This window comes from Megachile rotundata, chromosome 5 (genome assembly GCF_050947335.1).
Source record: "Megachile rotundata isolate GNS110a chromosome 5, iyMegRotu1, whole genome shotgun sequence".
Classification (NCBI taxonomy): domain Eukaryota; kingdom Metazoa; phylum Arthropoda; class Insecta; order Hymenoptera; family Megachilidae; genus Megachile; species Megachile rotundata.
In genome coordinates this window covers 11,404,321-11,424,176 of record NC_134987.1, presented here as the reverse complement: position 1 = coordinate 11,424,176, position 19,856 = coordinate 11,404,321, and the positions used below count along the sequence as shown (strand labels likewise).

General features: G+C 34.6%; 1 protein-coding gene across 1 annotated transcript in view; it reads left to right on the top strand.

Moving 5' to 3' along the window:
* The window catches only part of slow (epidermal growth factor-like protein slowdown), a 38,560-nt gene that overhangs the window by 6,332 nt on the left and 12,372 nt on the right, over nucleotides 1-19,856 (top strand). The gene's annotated exons all lie outside the window — the stretch shown is intronic.

The window sequence follows — 19,856 nt, the reverse complement described above, 5'->3', positions numbered from 1 at the left end:
GGCATGAGGGAATTTGGAGATGTGGGATTTGGGATATGTGAGATTTGGGAAATGTAGGAATAGGGATATGTGGGAATTGGGAAATGTGGGAATTGGGATATGTGGGGATTAGGATATGTGGAATTTGGGAAATGTGGGAATAGGGATGCGTGAGAACTGGAATATGTGGGGTTTGGGAAATATGGGAATTGGGAAATGTAGGAATAGGGATATGTGGGAATTGGAATATGTGGGAATCGGGATATGTGGGAATTGGGAAATGTGGGAATTGGGATCTGTGGGAATTGGAATATGTGGGAATCGGGATATGTGGGAATTGGGAAATGTGGGGATTGGGATATGTGGGAATTGGGATACGTGGGAATTGGGATATGTGGGAATCGGGATATGTGGAAATTGAGAAATGTGAGAATAGGGATATGTGGGAATCGGGATATGTGGGAATTGGGATATGTGGGAATCGGGATATGTGGGGTTTGGAAAATGTGGGAATTGGGAAATGTAGGAATAAGGATACGTGGGAATTGGGATATGTGGGAATGGGGATATGTGGGAATTTGGACATGTGGGAATTTGGGAATACGAAATTTTGGGAATATAGGGAATATAGAAATTTGGGAATTTTCAAATATCCATAACCTTGAAAATGTATAAATTTGATTATTTGAAAATTTTGAATTGAATTCGAATTTGAAATTTTCAATTATCAATTGAATTGAAACGCAAAATTACCGTTTCCAATTAAAATTCCCGTTCGAAAGCAATAAACCAACCAAATCAATTCGCAACGCACCACTAAATCAAAATGTCCGTCAGCATATTCCCATCAATCGTAACAACTTGTGACACTATGAAAGAACGTTTTCGAAACGTGCAGCTGTGTTTCTCTTTTTGCCACTCTATCGGAAAATGGTAACTGCGTTGATGCAAGCGAACAGTCTCGATTGGAGCCATAAAACAAATGGTTTTGTGTCGTGCAACAACGTGGACGTAACAGCCGCGTCTATTTCCTTTAGCCATTCGTCAATCGATCAATCGAAGCATCCAATGGCGATACGAAGGGAGATGTATGGTAGACAATGTAAATGACCATGTGCGGAGCATTCTGAGATGTGACATTGCAGGATTATTATCTAGAGTACATGGAACCGTTCATATATTCATTATTCATGTTATTTCTTATCGACGTCCATCGATCAGTCGAATGAGATACATACTAGCAGTCGTGTGTAATGGTTTTATAAAGTGGGGCCATTTTGTGGAGGATGTACTGACAGGAAATATTTATCCTTTGCTCAAACTGCTTTTACCATCGATTATTCAAGCATCTCTGGTAGCAACTTTAATCAGGAAAATTCGAGTCTGAATATTTGAACGGATCGATACTCTTGTCGTTCTTTTATAGATTTTTATATTATTATATAGATTAATGTGGAAAATAAAGTAGAGTTTGAAGATGTAGTTACTGAGAAATTGTCACTTGAGTGAAAGAAGATAAAATGGGTTCCACATGTGTGAGAACCGTATATGCATGTATGAGCGTCCGTGCGTAAAAATGTGAAAGAGGCAATATAACGAGTCTCTGTTGCACTATATATTATATTAACAATATTAACAACAATATAACAATTGTTAATTGTAGAATATTCGTATAATTTGAAGTAGTCAATTGAAGTAAATTAATAATACTAACATTAATAATAATAAAATAAATCAATAAATTGTATTAGTACATTAGTAATTTATGAACAATATAAACTGAAACATTAAATTATAGAAGAAGAAATAAATAATTTGTACATTCAATTTTGAAGTTCTATAAATTTATTGAAATAAATTATTTTTTTTGAATAAGTAGTTCTTTTTCTGCAATAAAGAAAGAGAAACGTAATAAAGTAACCTCAGTGTGAACCGGTGACTTAGAATGGGTTTATCGACTCCTTTACGACAGTCGGCAGATCAATCTGTTCGACCTCGAATTCCGCTCCTGCATTCCCAAACGAGCCTTCGAGTTTCGTCCGCTCTGTCGAATCGCGTTTTAAGTGTCATTACCATTGCACCAATAAAAGCTCCTCTTCTCGATCGTTTTGGATTGGTCGTTCGAGTATCAATTCAACTTTAAGTATAAACATAGCGATTTGGAACTCTATTAAACTAAATTATGGGATCGTATTGAATACTTTGGAGAAAGATGGCAATATAAGAAGAGAAACAATATAGGAGAAAGATTATTGTACACTAAAAAAATATGTAGTTATAACAGATCATAAGTATAGTTAGTAATTAAAGTAAGTATAGTCATTTAATCAATAATAACTCTTGAATATTATAGAAAATGGAAATATCAATTAATTTGTAATTGAACAACTTTAAATCCCAATGGTTTAAAGTCTTGTTACTTCCCAACAAATTTATTGTACATCATTAACAATATTATTTATTTAATTCGCAGGTGGTTTGCCTTAATTGCAAGACGCAATTTACCTACTATGAGTCTGGAGAAAATTGTTTATAATCATACGATCCCTAATATGGTCGATTCCCATTAAAGTATTTCCAAGCTTCCGAAGCTATCGTTTCTTCAAAAGGATGCCGACTTCGATGCAACATTCTTTTCGATGCATTTTATCTTTCACCTGCGATGAATTTTTCCAAATTTCCAAATTCTCACATCTCCAGATTCCTACATTCCCAAATTTCCACATCTCCAAATTTCCACATCCCCAAATTCCCACATTTCCAAATTCCTACATCCACAAAATTCTCACATCCCTGAATTCCCACATCCCCAAAATTCTCATATCCCCGAATTCCCACATCCACAAATTCCCACATCCCCAAAATTCTCATATCCCCGAATTCCCACATCCCCGAATTCCCACATCCCCAAAATTCCACATCCCCAAAATTCTCATATCCCCGAATTCACACATCCCCGAATTCCCACATTTTCAAATTCCCACATCCCCAAATTCCCACATCCCCAAAATTCTCATATCCCCGAATTCCCACATCCCCGAATTCCCACATTTTCAAATTCCCACATCCCCAAATTCCCACATCCCCAAAATTCTCATATCCCCGAATTCCCACATCCTCAAATTCCTACATCCCCAAATTCACATATCCCAAAATTCACACATCCCAAAATTTCCACATCCCCAAATCTCCAAATCTCCAAATCCCAAATATCCACATCCCCAAATCTCCAAATCTCCAAATCCCAAATCTCCAAAACCCCAAAACCCCAAATCCTCCAACCCCCAAATAACATATCGCATATCACACATTAAACACTCTATATACCCACATATTACATAACACATTTCACCTCATTTCCCCTTTACAAATTCCTTCCCTCGAAGGAATTTCGTTTTCATAAACATGAATCAATTTTTGCCACAGCAGTACAAGCATGACGTGGCAAAGCATAACTCAAACGAACTACATAATATCATGGTGTAACATTAATGCCCGGCAATTCGCATTTGTCATGCATATCCGTGCCGTTAAGCCGCAATCAACGTGGTCGTACTCTCGCCACGGTTACTTTCGTAACAAAGAGATTAATAGTTGGAATGGTTATTGAACCGCGGCTAAACAAACAAATATGTGAACGGTGCCAAATGGTCTGGCTAGCCACCTTGACACACGTATTCTGGCCAGCTGTTCGGAATTGTATCAATTCGAAATTTTAAACTTGTCTCTTTCTAATTTGTGTCAGGTGCTGTTTCGGAAAATTCTCTTGGTCTTTGATGCATTATGAGAAGGTTGTAAATTTTATGTGAAGGAATATTGGATCGTTTCATAAATCATGGGTTTCCAGAAAATATGAAATCGTAAAGTTGATGGTAGACCTTGGTTGTTTAGGAGAAAGACAGAAGTTGGGAAAAGAATTTTATGTCTGCTTGGACTGTGAAATATTTTATGAGTGTTAGAATATTTTAATCAATTTTTCATGTTGTTGTTACAAGTATTACAAGTTTTATTTTTATCGTAGTTTCTCATTGAAGTATTGAAGAAACTGTACAATGAAATTTCAATGAAATTTACTTTTGATGAAAAGAATTATAATTATTCACAATTTTTAATGTGTCTCATTTTTCTATTAAATTAAATATTAAATTCTATATGTGCTTATATGTATATATTTCCTTACAATATTCATTTAATTTCCTTGCAAATTTTTGTGTTATACAAGAGATTATATTTACAAATTTTTCTTTTATTTCACTTCTCTTTAGAACCATTTTAAAAGGTGTAATTTTAGAATTCATGTAACGCTCGTTCCAGAAAATGAAAGATAAAATGGTTCATTTCTTTTCTTCAAACGTCCTACTGGTTCTATTTATTGTAGTAAAGATCTTTTTTCTTTGAATGTATAAAGGAGTCAATATTTTAAGTTTGACTTATACCACCTGGCTTTCACTTCTTTATATTAGCGTACAAGTAAACTTACGACTTGCACCACTCCTTATTTCAGTGAATAGACATCTAACGATTACATATACATATACAAGTCAATATTTCTAAAAGCTAGATTTACACCGTCGTAATTTGCACTTTGCATGCGAATTACGTATGAAAATTTTCTCCTTTATAAGTAGGAGACTTTATGAGTCCATCTTGTATTTCTCGATTCAAAATACTGTCTTATTATACAAGCAATTTGTACATAAACATAATAAATTTGAATAAATGATAAATATAAATATGTTAATAAATAATGAATATAAATATGTCAATGAGTAATAAATATATTAATAAATAATAAATATAAATATATTGATAATTAAAGAATATAATAAATTATATGTATAATACGAAGGTACAATAAATCATACTGTCTTATTAAACATATAATTTATGTAAAGAATATAGTGTACCTTCAAATTAAAGTTTATGATTAAAACACTGTTTACAAAAATTCCGATCAAGATTATAAATCTTACGGTTTGAAATCGATTAGCTCAACCGCAAACACTTTCGTGTCACACACACCATTTAAATTGGAACACTTGCACTTCGTCACACTTCGCACATAATTCATGTTCAATTACAGGCTAACGTGACTGTCAGGTTCTTATGGTAATATCGGGTGATTTCAGTGACGAGAAAACGAATCGATCAACTCGAAGAAATATCGTACATGTTCTTACATTTTCCAAGTTCTGAATTGTTAAAGTTTCTAAATTTAATTTAGCATTATTCTTCACAAATTTCTAATTTTTAGATTCAAATTTCTGGATTTTTATAATTCTACATTTTCAAATTTTCAAGTTTTCAGGATTTCAGGTTTTCAAGTTTCCAAGTTTTCAAATTTTCAGGATTTCAAGTTTTCCAGTTTTCAAGGTTTCAAATTTTCAAGTTTTCAAGTTTTCAAGTTTTCAAGTTTTCAAGTTTTCAAGTTTTAAGTTTTTAAGTTTTCAAGTTTTCAAGTTTTCAAGTTTTCAAGTTTTCAAGTTTTCAAGTTTTCAAGTTTTCAAGTTTTCAAGTTTTCAAATTTTCAAATTTTCTCAAATTTCCAAATTACCAAATTTTCAAACTTAAAATGATGACATGTTGAAATATTCAAAAATTCACATATTCAAACATTCACATCTTCAAATGTCTACACATTCAAATATCCACACATTCAAATATCCATACCAAATTTATAACTTCCTTTGGAAGATTTGATAACAATTGCAGTAGTGACTTATTTCTTTACTTATGTCCCTAAAATCTAAAACCTACTGAAGTGACTATAATTTATCCTTAAAATATAAAAATTTCAAAAGTGATATACCTGTCTTAAAAATCTAAAAATTGCAAAAGTGCCTCATTCATCTCTAAAATCTAAAAACTGCAGAAATCCACCCCTCCGCGATTACCCTATCCTTTCCAGATCAGGCCTGAACCCAACCTAACCTAACGGAAGGAATAATGGAAGGTACTCGATTCTCTTTTGTTTTACTTGATGGAAAATTTCACCGAGTAACGCCTCGTTTGGCATTGGGCGAAATGTCAAACACCGCTCCTTCAGCGATCCCGCTTCCAATCTCGAGGAAGTTGCTGCGTGGCATTCTGCCCGACAGCAACAACGTCTTCTTTTAGCACGGACCATTTCAGAACAAATTTAAATCAAGGTCGTAGCATGCAGAGTATACATTGTTCTTATCGATTCTGTGCTTTCTTATCTCGTCATTGTTTCAATGAATACTAACGATTTCACGGTGACTGGTGCGAATACCTAAATCTTCTTGCGGAAATTGCTTTGCTAAATGGACGTTTAAGGACTAATTAATCATTCAGGGTATTTTTTAAACTTAGGTATTTTAATTTAGACTTTTGTGTTTTTAAGTGGTTTTTGGGTGGAAATTTGTTGGATTCTTTATCAATAAATTTTTTAATTTGCAAATTTTTAAGTTTGGTGGTTTTCAAGTTTGAAGGTTTTCAAATTTGGTGGTTTTCAAGTTTGATGGTTTTCAAGTTTTTAATTTTGGTGGTTTTCAATTTTTATATTTTCTAATTTTGCAGATTTTTTATTTTTGAAACTTTGTGACTTTAGATTTATTAGTTTTCTGATTTTTTAGTTTACTGATTTTCAAGTTTATAAAATTTACAAAACACATTGCAGTACTGAACTATTATTGTCCTAGTGAACTGTTAAAAAATATTATTAAGCTCATTTGATATCTCAGCATTATTCATTGAATATTACTGATACTAACATGTCAAATGTCCATATGCAATAAATATCTGTACATATATGATCACTCTATAATTACGATTATTCAAATTACAACCACTTCACGTCCCAACTTTCTCACAAAATAAATTTATAATGCCTCTCACAATTTATCTTCACGATATATTTCAAATTAATCCTCATCTCACAAAGAAAATATTAATGTTTCTTGACTTCTGTTAAATATTAGACATGATACTGATCAATGACATAATTTAACCTTCCGAAATATTATGAAGTAAACTTTTCAATAACGCAGTGAAGCGTAAGAATTAAACTCGTGCTACTTCCCCAAAGAAGACTTTTGAAGCACGTCTTAATATCTCTTTAGAAAATCCACGAACGATTCAGTCATTTCTGTTAATGGAACAGTGCAAGATTCTTCAATGCCTCCAGGGAAGGTTTCGTGTTGCGACCGACCACAAAACAAACAGAAAGAAGGAACAACGAACGTAAAATGACATTCCACGGACGCAAATAGAGCACGTCTTTTGCACGTACGTTCTGTCGGGGTCTCCTTTTACTTTCTTTTCGTTTCTGTTAGCGTGTACTGTACAGGGATAAACATAACAGCGTCGGCCATTCAACTCGCTGAGCCTACGGAGAGACGCTGACCAAAGATAGGTGTCGTTCGAATAGTTTAAATTAGTTCAAAGATCTTGTATTAGGTTACTGTATGCTTCGCGTTTAGATATGGAGCAGGTGCGTGTCTAAGAACTGAAAGTGGAGACATAACAAATATTCTTCAATTATTTTTCAAATTTCTTATAATAAATTCACAAATAAAATCGTAAAGTAAGGTTTCAATCGCTTTAAATTAAATTCGATTTAATATTCACTGGTCTTTTATTTTTATTTTGTGTTTCTTTGTAGACTTATGGGGTTCTACTTTCATGGCTGCAGTATGGAATTTTACAGAATTTAATTTTTGCAATTTTAAATATTCTTCGTACGTAAATGTCGTGGACAAAAATTATATTTGAGAACGTCATTTAATTCTTCTTGCAAAATTGTTCATTTTTTTATTGCAGTTAGCATTTGGTAGAATATGTAAAAAGAAAAATAATAAATGTAATAAAAAGAAAATAGTAAGAAGATATAGTAAGAAAAATAATAATGTAAAATATTAAGAAATAGAAATATTAAAAAATATTAAGAACTAGAAATATGAAGAAATATTAGAAAATAAAATAATAAATAAGAAACACAAAAAAATTTAGAAATCGTAGAATTCTCTTCGCTGAAATTTATATTTAACGACATTTTTTAAGTTCCACCGTGGCGGACAATATTTCGTGTGTATCGATCAGAAATTAATCTCTCATTTACTGCATCCACCACGTATCAAACTCTATTACGGTAGAGCCTCGATAGTTGCACGCAAATGGGGCTGAAAATTCATGCAAGCATCGAGGTTCATGTAATTAACGGGGTAACTAATCAGTCACATGAGACCTTTTACTTATAATGTAGTGGTTACTATGTACTATCCATAGATACACATGTTACATAATAGGAGTAGATGGACATCATTTAAAGTACATGTACAAAGTGTTTACTTATAAAACTGTATATTGATAGTTAAAGTTAATTGTGTCATTCACATTATTCTATTAATAATTATTTATCTATGATGTTTTAGTTAGACTTCAAATTAATTATTTTACTGCTTTATTACTTTACTGCATTAATTTTGATGCAGTATATTATTATAAGTACTACCTTGCTGTTGCTTTATGACATTATCATATTATTAAATTATATTAAACCTAAATAGGTCTTCATTAATATCACTCAATTACAATGAATATTTAGTTAAAATATTAACCTCAATATTTTTAATTCTTTCCACATCTTCCAATCATGAAAAAGTTAAAAATATAAAACATAAAAATTCATAGAATGAAATTAGGAAACAATAATTATCTTCTATGATCAATAAATGACATAGTAATTGACACATCATGTATGTGAGGTATTAACAATAAAATATGCATACCAACACCGAATGACGTAAAAGTCTTTCTATGAAAACGTCATGAGTTATCACTTTATGCTTTCATGTTAGCCCCGTGATATATCGTTGAAGCCGTTCCATACACGTGGAATATGGTAACCTTGCCCTATGATATATTTCCTTCGGCTTTACAATGCTACAAATTTTTTATCGCTGTTACCAAGCTGAATCTAGATATCTCTATCATTCGTTGGAAACATACACCACGATATGCGTATATTTATCCACGCTTCATTTCAATTTGTCATTTTCTATGAACGGAATAATGCATTAACTATTTCCATTTGAATAATGTCTTCTACCGTTCCATCCTTCGTGCACCTTGCACTTGTATACATTCTTGAATTTCTAAATTCTCAAATATTCAAAGTTTGGCAATTTTTAAGTAGATTACTAAATTTGTAAATTCACTTGTTGTCAGATTTCTAAATTTATAAATCTTTCAGTCTGTCTATTTTCAAATTAGCAGAATATTCTTTCATATTATAGGTCCTCATGTTCTTGGATTTTCGAGATGTCAAATTCCTATATTTCCAACTCTCTAAATTCCCAATTCTCCAAATTTCCAATTTTCCAAATTCCCAACTTTCCAAATTTCCAACGCTCCAAATTTCCAACTCTCCAAATTCCCAACTCTCTAAATTCCCAACTCCCCAAATTCCCAACGCTCCAAATTCCCAACTCCCCAAATTCCCAATTCTCCAAATTTCCAACTCTTCAAATTTCCAACTCTCTAAATTCCCAACTCTCCAAATTCCCAACTCTCCAAATTCCCAACTCTCTAAATTCCCAACTCCCCAAATTCCCAACGCTCCAAATTCCCAACTCCCCAAATTCCCAATTCTCCAAATTTCCAACTCTTCAAATTTCCAACTCTCCAAATTCCCAACTCTCTAAATTTCCAACTCTCCTAATTCCCAACTCTCCCAATTCCCAATTCTTCCAATCCCCAACTCTTCAAATTCCCAATTCTCTCAATTCCCAACTCTCTCAATGTCCAACTCTCCAAATCCCCAAATCCCCAACTCTTCAAATCCATAACTCCTCGAATCCCCAACTCCTCAAATCCCTAAATCCCCAAATCCCCAAATCCTCAAATCCCCAAATCCCCAAATCCCCAAATCCCCAAATCTCCAAATTCCCAAATCCCCAAATTGAACAACAAAAAATCGCCCACCAAAAACATGAAAATTGCATAAAATTAGACAAGGACCACCAAATATACAAAGAATATCTAAAACTGCAACATTATGAGTTATCGAAACGTAAACTGGTGAATCCACCGAAAACTCCATAAAAACCGGAATGCGTTAGGTTCCCAAAGGAAAAATCCGGTTGTATAGAATGCAGGATCGATCTTGAAGGGAACCCCGAGGTTAGCCCGGTGCCCCGTTTAAATCCATTAGCGATGATTCTTTCGCGGTAGCCCGGGATAGCCCGGGATCAGAGAGGTCAAAACCGCGGGCAGAAATAGTGGGCGGAGAAGGCGCGAGCAGCAGGTACACGCACGAGTCGGTTACGAAGTGTTGTGTTCGTTGGTCCCTCAGGTGGTCGAACCGGATAGTGTTCCCTCGTAAATGGTGTTGGGAATAAAAAAGCACCTCGGGCAGAGCTCGGTGGCGCGGCAAGAATTCGTAGCCCCGTAAGGTCGCCTGTCCGATGATCTTCTTGAAAATTCCCTCGGTCTGGCTTTATGGCATGGCGTAAATGGACTTATCGTTGCCGAGTGTTCGAGCGATGCGGTATCGATCGCGCGGATACACCGCTATTGCTTCGCGTTCCTGCGATTGCTTGAATAATTCATGGCAATTCCTTTTTCTTTTCCATCCACGGGGCTCGCCGTTATTGCGGAGACATTAAATGATAATTCCGTGCCGCGGCTGACAATTTGCGATCATCGCTGCAGCGCGGAAATTGATAGAGCGGCTAACGGTAACCCTTATTTCGGACGACGAAAAATAATCACCCCGGGGAGTGATTAGAAACGGTAAACCCAAGTTTTTCAGTGGTTTGTTTGATGGGGGGAGGATGATTATCATTCCGATTTCAGGTTTTTTGAATAGGTGATGCTTCGGTGAGCGTTGGATTGGAAATGTGGATTTCTTGGGAGTTTGGGATTTGGGGAAGTATTTTTTATACAGTCCATCAAATCAGCCTTCAACTAATTTTCTATTAATTCAATTATATCACCTATATAATTATACCTAACCTTTGTATTTCCTGACTTTAGTAAACATATTCCTTGTAAAAATATTTAAACTGAATTTTTGTACATCTCTAAATAAAATGTACCTATAACACAGAAATTAGTGAATTTCCATAAATAAATTCTGTGTGAAAGATAATTAAATTTTTCGTAACTCCAAAAGTTTTTGTTCGCAAGTTAAAATTATCCATAACGATGCACCTGTTCCCTGAGAATATTTTCCTACAAAGTATATTGAAAGCGTCGAAGATAGGTATTCAGAAATTGAAGCTCAATTTAATTAAATTTGACAGCATCTCTCGTTTAAGAGGTAAAAGAAGCAAAGGGTGGAAAGAGAAGAAGTTATCTCCGTGACAATATCGACCAGCAAGGCGGTAAAATCACGTAAAACGATGGAGATGCATCGTGGAAAAATAATAAGCGGTGGCGAGGCAGTTATTGGCACTGTGTAGGCGCGTAATTACTTCTCTGGGAACTGGTAACCCGTCATCAAGTAATTTTGTAATTTGGAAGCTTCGCAGGTTCGCTAACTGCCCGCGGCTGCTGTTGCGGTATCGCTTCTTACTCGCCGATGCGAAAAATCAGTGAGAACGATCGTAAAAAATTGGCAAGATCCAACGATCGGAATAATTCTAGATTGTAGACCGTATTTTAAATTCATCTTCTTAGAAGCGTTGAATATCGTGATATTCACTGCATTTTTTTTTATTTAAAAATCATGTAATAAATCTTTTTTTTTTATACAGAAAAAATGTTCTATGTCTACAAAGAATATTTATATTTCATTTTTATTGTGGTAGTAATTATAGTGATAGCAATTAAAATTATTAATTTTAAATTATAAATTGATTAATAAAATATCAAGTGCTAAAGTAGAATAAAAGTTTAAAGTAGAAATGAAGGGGTAATTAGTTGCACTAGGAATATGGGGATGTGCAGACATATTTAGGGATATTTCTCAATATTTGTAGTGTATCTTATTGTATATACTAGAATCAATTATTATATGTATTATTTGAATTACCTAATTATACTGTACAAACATTCACATTAGTACTTGACATTTTTTATAAGAATCTCACAGAAATAATAAATAAGATTTGTTAAGAGTAAAAGTAATAACTAATTTAACTCTCAATAGTTTTACTAAGATAGTCAACCTTGTAAACGTGAAAACTAACCTCAAAATCAAATGAATACTACAATAACATATTCCTCAAAGTAAACTACTTTTTGAGGTTAGTTTCAACATCAACTCAATTCACAGTTACTTAAAAATTCAACTCTTTGCCGCCTATGTTTTTGCATCCGATTTTGTAATACCTTAGTATATTAAAGTCATTTAATCACAAAATAATCGAATATGATTACAGTGCAAAGAACATAAGACACTTTAAGGTAATTGAAGACTACGTGGTAGCATAAAAACACCTCTATGCAACATTTCTATGTTCACTTGAATATGCAGTATGTTTTTCTTACTACCGTATATCAGACTTAACACATCAATTAGGGGATTATACCGTTGCTGCTAATTTTTCCTGTCGAACCGGTAAAATGATGATAATTTTAGTTGCACAGCAACTTTATTTTACAATAAGTGATATTGCAAATATCAGTGGAGAAGATATTACCGATAAAGATGTAAGTACCGATATTGTCATCGATAAATATCGATATTGTGCTGTCGATGGTGGTTAAGATATCGTTAAAGTGAGTAGAGGCATGATTGGGGTGTTGCATAAATTGATCAGTTCGTATATTTTATACTTTTTCAACTTTTTATTTTAAAATTCCCTATCTTCTTTTTTAGTTTTCAAACTCTGTAATTTTACAGATACTAAATTTTTTAATGTTGTACTTTCTTAGATTTTTTTTTCATTTTTCTAGTTTACAAGTTTTAAATTTTCTATCTTCTTCTTGAAGACTCAAACTCCTTAATTTTTCAGATACTCCATTTTTTAAATTCTTAACATTCTGACACCTTAACCTCCAAGCTCTTTAAGCTTCCAAATAATTCTGAAAAACAAATATAATCGTTTTATTACACCACACACATACGATTTCCATCTAGTGTCATTTCAAAAGCGATCGCAATATCCATGGCCCTCCTCGTCAAAAGCTCTTCTTGTTTAAAAAACTGATTGCTCCAAAATTGCATCTCCATAGTTATTGGCAAAGTGTCAAGATTCAGATACGTTAAGATGTTCCGACTATCTCGAAGAGGAACGAGAGGTGTAATCGAGACATTTTTATAAACAGTTCCAAGAAAAGCCGTTCCCCAAACGATCCAGCAAGATGTGTTTGGATGAGTCGAACGTTGACGTTTCGCAAACTCTCGTTAATATATACAACGAGATTCAGCAGGTCGGATTGTTTAGTGGATCGAGCCTGGAGGAAAAAGGAAGCGGCTGGCAAAACTCCGTCGCTAACGAGCCGCAAGCTCGATATCCTTAAAACTTTTCAGCCCGATAAAAAGACCTCTTTTCTTTGCGAACGCGCGAAGAGCCAAGGAGCGAATGACGAAGCCTCGGTGAAAAATACTCGGCAGAGGGTACTGAACCCATTTGTCATCCTCGAAAATAACTCCTTCACTTTTATGATAAACCATCGCTATGCAACGTGGCAGCGTGTAGTTAACGCGAAAAAATATATCGTCGGCCAAGTGACGGGGAGTGCATGAGAGGCTGTTAAGAATATTTCGGCCACATGTGTGCTGCGCCGGGAAATTATTTTCTGATGACGTCCCAGACTTTTACGTTCCAACGTAATAACTGGTGACTGAGATAATACTCGCTTTAACTTTTCTGTTACTGCATTTATAAATTTAGCATCTTCAGTTATTTATTCATTGTTTGATAAGAAATAGAGGTAGGGATAGGTAGAGGTTCTTAATTTATGGACTTGGACTTACTTTATGATTTTGTTACTGTTAATATTTTTTTTTATTGCAATTAGAATACAAGTAAACGCACACAGAATTTTAAAACAAGAAAATTACTCTTGACGATCAAGAATATAGAATTGAACTTATGTCTTAATTCATCAAACACACCCTTAAAATTCAAATTCATGTCAAAATTATAACTAGAATATTATTAATATTTCTGCAACATCATTTTGTAAATATATTATTGCAACTAACTGTAAATAAAAGAAAGCTCCCTCTTGAAGATAACAAACTATTTTTATTAAAAGAATAGTTGATGTTATATCTGGAGAGCACTCACCGTGAAAAATTAAGATTTCCATAAATGTCCCAAGTATCTCTATAAAGAATGAAGTTACCAATGATATCTAACGTAAAGAGAATTCCGAAGAAATCATAGAAGCGTGGTGAAAACTAGAAGTCGTAAGGGAGTAATAACATAACTCTGAGGCTAGGTAAGAAAGCACCCCGTGAAGAACGTAGTTGCGGTACGTCTCGATTCATTTCTCGCGCGATTTTAATTGACGCCGTTGAATTACATCCCATTTGCATGCCGGACACGAGGCGTTCGTTCCGCGTGCGTTTGCTTTATTTTCTCGTCTCGCACACGCCCCGCGTTGCACGCGTGTTCAAACACGAGAAGGGATGACGCGAACGGAACGCCCAGAATTATAGCACTGCACACCCGATTAACCACCCAAGTGTACCAAGAGTAACATTATAGCAGTTCCGTGAACTTCTTCCTTCTTCGATAAATAAACGATCGATAGAAAATTATAACGCGTCGGGAAAAATCTAGCGGCTTATAAATTTCGTGGATACACGCTCGGCCGAGCGTGATAACTTCGTGATTCCTGTGTAATCTATTATCTTTAAATGAATCAAACTTAATTGAATGCGATTTGATACGTTTATGAAGATAATTTTTGTTAGGTGAATATTTAATAGTGTTTTCATTTATGTTTTCTTGTTAAGCTTATAAATCTTCAAAGCTCTGAATTAGCATATTTAAATTGAAACCTGGAAGCATTTTTGAAGGTAATAATCTTTGTTGCTAGTTAAATATTGAATTTCACAGTGTTTTTATTTATGTCTTCAAGTTAAGTTTCTACATCTTCAAATATCTGAATTAACAAACTCAAATTGAAACCTGGAAGCATTTCTGAAGGTAATAATTTTTGTTGCTAGTTAAATATTGAATTTTAGTGTTTTTATTTATGTCTTCAAGTTAAGTTTCTACATCTTCAAATATCTAAATTAACAAACTCAAATTGAAATCTGGAAGCATTTCTGAAGGTAATAATCTTTGTTGCTAGTTAAATATTGAATTTCACAGTGTTTTTATTTATGTCTTCAAGTTAAGTTTCTACATCTTCAAATATCTAAATTAACAAACTCAAATTGAAAGCTGAAAACGATCTGGAGCTATCAATTTTTGTTGCAAATTAAACACTGAATTTTGCAGTGTTTTTATATCTTCAACTTAAACTTCCAAATCTTCAAATCTCCAAATTATCAAATTTTCCAATTGAAACCTTGAAGACTAAAAATTTGAATAAAATATAAAACTCAAAAAATTTTAAACCCTGAACAGCTTTTGATAATTAAAAAATTTCTACCCCATCCTATTATAATTTCCAAGTGAAACCTTGAAAACTAAAAATTTGAAAGAACTATAGAACTCAAAAAATTTTAAACCCTGAACATCCTTTGATAATTAAAACATTTCTACCCATCCTGCTATAAATTTAACAAATCCAAAACAAGCAAAAATAAAAAATTTCCAACAGATACCTAAAATACCTTCGTTCCGCCATTAAATCCCAATTTCTCGGACCATAAAGAAGTCCCAAGTTTATTATAAATTAAATCGAGATTCATTAAATCGCGATAACGAGATCTCTCGTACAAGAGACTTTCCAAGGACCGAACTTCTGTTTGATTAATTGATTTGCCGACGAGACTTCATTAGGCGCAACGAGACACGGCTCGTAAGGAGAAAAAAAGCGAGGTGTCGCGAATTTCTGAGCTGTACTTGATCAATCATCGCACTTCGAAACGGTAGCCAATGACCGACTGGATGGTTGGAAAACTTTCAAACCGGCGAATTGCACCGGTCGAGTACGAGTACCACTTCACTTTAACCAACCGTTTCTTTGTTCCTTCGTGCGAACGTCTCGAGGACGTCTCGTCGCATTCTGTGTGTTTTGCGGACAAGTTTTTGATCACACGAAACTTGTCTCTCGTTCCTTTCGATCTACACGTAAGTAATCGTCCGATTTAATTTTAGATCACGCTGAGCTTGATTTGATACATGTTTCTTCCAGAAAGTTTAAGTAATTTTTACTTGTATCATGGAGCATCTTCACAAGTTTCTTTTGAAGCATCTTCAAAAATGTCATTTAGACATTTTTAATGTAACTGTGTTTAAAAATTGATTGATTGTTACGTTGTTATAGTTGGTTGGTATAGAAGAAGCTTCAGGTTTGAAGTTTTGAATATACATTTTAGAAAATTGAAATATTGTAAGAGCTGAAATTTGGAAATTTATACATTGAAGTTTGGAAAAGAAGTCGGTGAAATTTGAAAATTTATAATTTTAAAAATTGCTACCCTCATATCAGACACAGTAATGTGGTATTCTAGAGCAGAGCAAGTACGTAAGAACCATTGATCAATATCTTTGGTATTTTCTCTACTCAGTAAATATTCGACTAATTCCGCCAAAGAATTCATAACCCAAATTCCCAGAGTACAAGCACTCTAACTTCTAACATAACGTTCAATAACATCCAAAAAAGAATACCGCGAAGAACTACCCTAAACGTGTCAATAAAACCAGTCGTAGACAGAAGCAAATGGCGCATTAATTCAGAAGTATAGTCGAAGTAATCTCGTTGTATTGGAAGTTGAAGATCCATTTTACGACTGATCGGCCAAGAGGTGAAAACCACCGCGAGAGTCTTTTTATCGCGAGCTACCGTCACGAACAGAGACAAGAACCACCGTAGCAAGGTTCACGAGATCGGACAATAAAGAGTCGGTGTTTATTACTGCTGGCGACATTGCAACGAGCGTGCAAACCGTGTTGTTACGATCGAAACAACGCTCGACGACGACGGTTTACCGGTACACGACGATAACGTATATACACGTTCAGCTTCTTCGGGCTGAAAATTCACGCGCGTGTACCACGCTGCACGCGGTATCCCCAAGTTAACCGAAGCTGAATATTTATGGTTCAATTAGAAATCGATCGAGGATGCAAGATTAATTGATACCAACGCGTCGAACATATTGACTTCGATGCAGATAATGTACACCAAGTGTTATTCGCGTTTTTGTGTTCTTCAAACCGACGTATTAACCGGTTAATCTCGTTTGCTGTACATTCGAATCTACGTGTCTCGTCTACACTGGTTTCGCCACCATTTTTATCCTCGAAAAATATTTACGCGAATATTGTTCTTTCGTGTGTGGGTTATGCCTTCAAGTTTATATTCTTTGAACGTACTTCGATTAAATTATCTAAACTTGTTTTATGATATAATTTAATTTTTTGAGGTTATGTTAGGTTATATGTAAAAGTTATACGAAAATGAATATATTTGAAAGATACTTGTGTGTCAAGTTAGGTTAGGTTCAACTTGAAGTGCAAAGAAAAATGAATAAGTTTGAACAGTATAATTAGGTTAGTTCTGACTTAAAGTTTAATAAAAAGTGCACAAATTTAAACAATTAAATTATGTGTTAAGTTAGATTAGTTTCAAATTGAAGTTTAAATACAAATAAATAAATTTGAATAATATAATAATTTGTTTGCTTAGGTTAATTTTTACTTGAAGTTTAATAAAGAATATATAAATTTGAACAACTAAATTACTTGTCAAGTTAAGTTAGCTTCAATATGAAGTTTAAACAAAAATAAATAAATTTGAGCAAAACAACTATGTGCTCCTTTAGGTTAATTTCGACTTAAAGTTTAATAAAGAATGCACAAATTTGAACAAGAAAATTACATGTCAAGTTAAGTTAACTCCAACATAAAGCTTGAACAAAAATAAATAAATTTGAACAAAATTATGCATCAGTATAAATTACGTTAACAAACGAATCAATAAGTTAAATTATTAAAGCACATAAACCAAATTAAACCCTGACCCTCCCATCACCTTCAACCTTATCTTTAATTAAATATCAATAAATTCCGATAACTTCATCGTAATCAGAAAAGGCATCCAACATACACCCCGCAAAGTGCAATAAAAGCAAAAAAAGTCCAACCATAAAATTTCTCGAGAATACCATAAAATTTACAGCCAGGGTATAATTCTCATTGTAGCAATAAACGCGTTAAATTTCTTAAGACGATTTCTCACCTAGCGATAGATAACGTCACCGCGAGGAAGATATACGCGTTTCATTCTTTCCGACGCTTTTAATTCCGTTTTCATCAATGACCCAGAGAACCGTGGAATGTCTTTCACCTATCGCCGAGAGAATCTTCGTGCTAAGCAACAGATAGTCAGCGAGGCAAGGGTATAACGTATGGTCACGATAACTCGAAGCTGCATTCGACCGCCATGCTGCAAGAGGAAAACATGCGAGATCACCGTTAAGGTTTCGGAAGTACCTTTAAGAGAGTCGCAAACACGCGAGCAGTCAATGTGGTAATTCATTGAAAATTTATCACCTTCGAGAAACTTGCGAGCAGTATCACGCGAAGCTGCCTTCACCCGCTCCACATCGCTAATCGACGGTAATTTTATTGCCACCGACGTCTTCGTATATTTCCCGCGCTTTTTTTCTAAGATGGCCGGTTTCGAGGCTATGGAGAAAGTTCCTCGAACGCGTTAGGTATGGACGGGGTAAACGTGGTGTAGGATGGAACGAGTGTCTTCTTGTTGGAAGATACATGGTTCTTGGTGCGTTGGGGATTTGGGGATTTGGGGATTTGGGGATTTGGGAATTTGGGGATTTTGGGATTTTGGGATTTGGGGATTTGGGGATTTGGAGATTTGGGGATTTGGGGATTTGGGGATTTGGGGATTCGGGGATTTAGGGATTTGGGAATTTGGAGATTTGGAAATTTGAAGAGTTGGAAATTGGATGATTTGGGAATTAGGAGAGTTGGGAATTTGGAGAGTTGGGAATTGGGAGATTTGGCAATTCTGAGAGATGGGAATTTGGGGAGTTGGGAATCTGAAGAGTTGGAAATTTGGAGAGTTGGAAATTTGGAGAGTTGGAAATTGGGAGAGTTGGGAATTGGGAGAGTTGGGAACTGGGAGAGTTGGGAATTGGGAGAGTTGGGAATTGGGAAAGTTGGGAATCTGAAGAGTTGGAAATTTGGAGAGTTGGAAATTTGGAGAGTTGGAAATTGGGAGAGTTGGGAATTGGGAGAGTTGGGAACTGGGAGAGTTGGGAATTGGGAGAGTTGGGAATTGGGAAAGTTGGGAATTTGGAGAGTTGGGATTTGAGAGAGTTGGAATTTGAGAGAGTTGGGAATTTGGAGAGTTGGGATTTGAGAGAGTTGGAATTTGAGAGAGTTGGGAATTTGGAGATTTGGGAACTTGGAGAGTTTGGAATTTGGAGAATTGGAAATTTGGAGAGTTGGAATTTGGAGAATTGGAAATTTGGAGAGTTGGGATTTGAGAGAGTTGGGAATTTGGAAAATTGGAAATTTGAGAAATTGGAAAATTGGGAAATTGAGAAACATCGTATACTTTTATTCATTTTGCAATAATGGTTGATTTCAACAGAGAAAGTCCTTCAAACGTATTAAGCAAGAACACGGTGTAGACATTGCTCTGGTTAAATTTAAATCTTTGTAGTAACGCTTCGAGAACAAGCCGTGATTGCATTAGATATCTCCTGATACGTCTCGTATATCGTATATAAATAACACAGAATGATTTATCATCTGGATTAACTAGCTGTTGGATACTTCACGTTTTGTCACGTACTATAATTGATA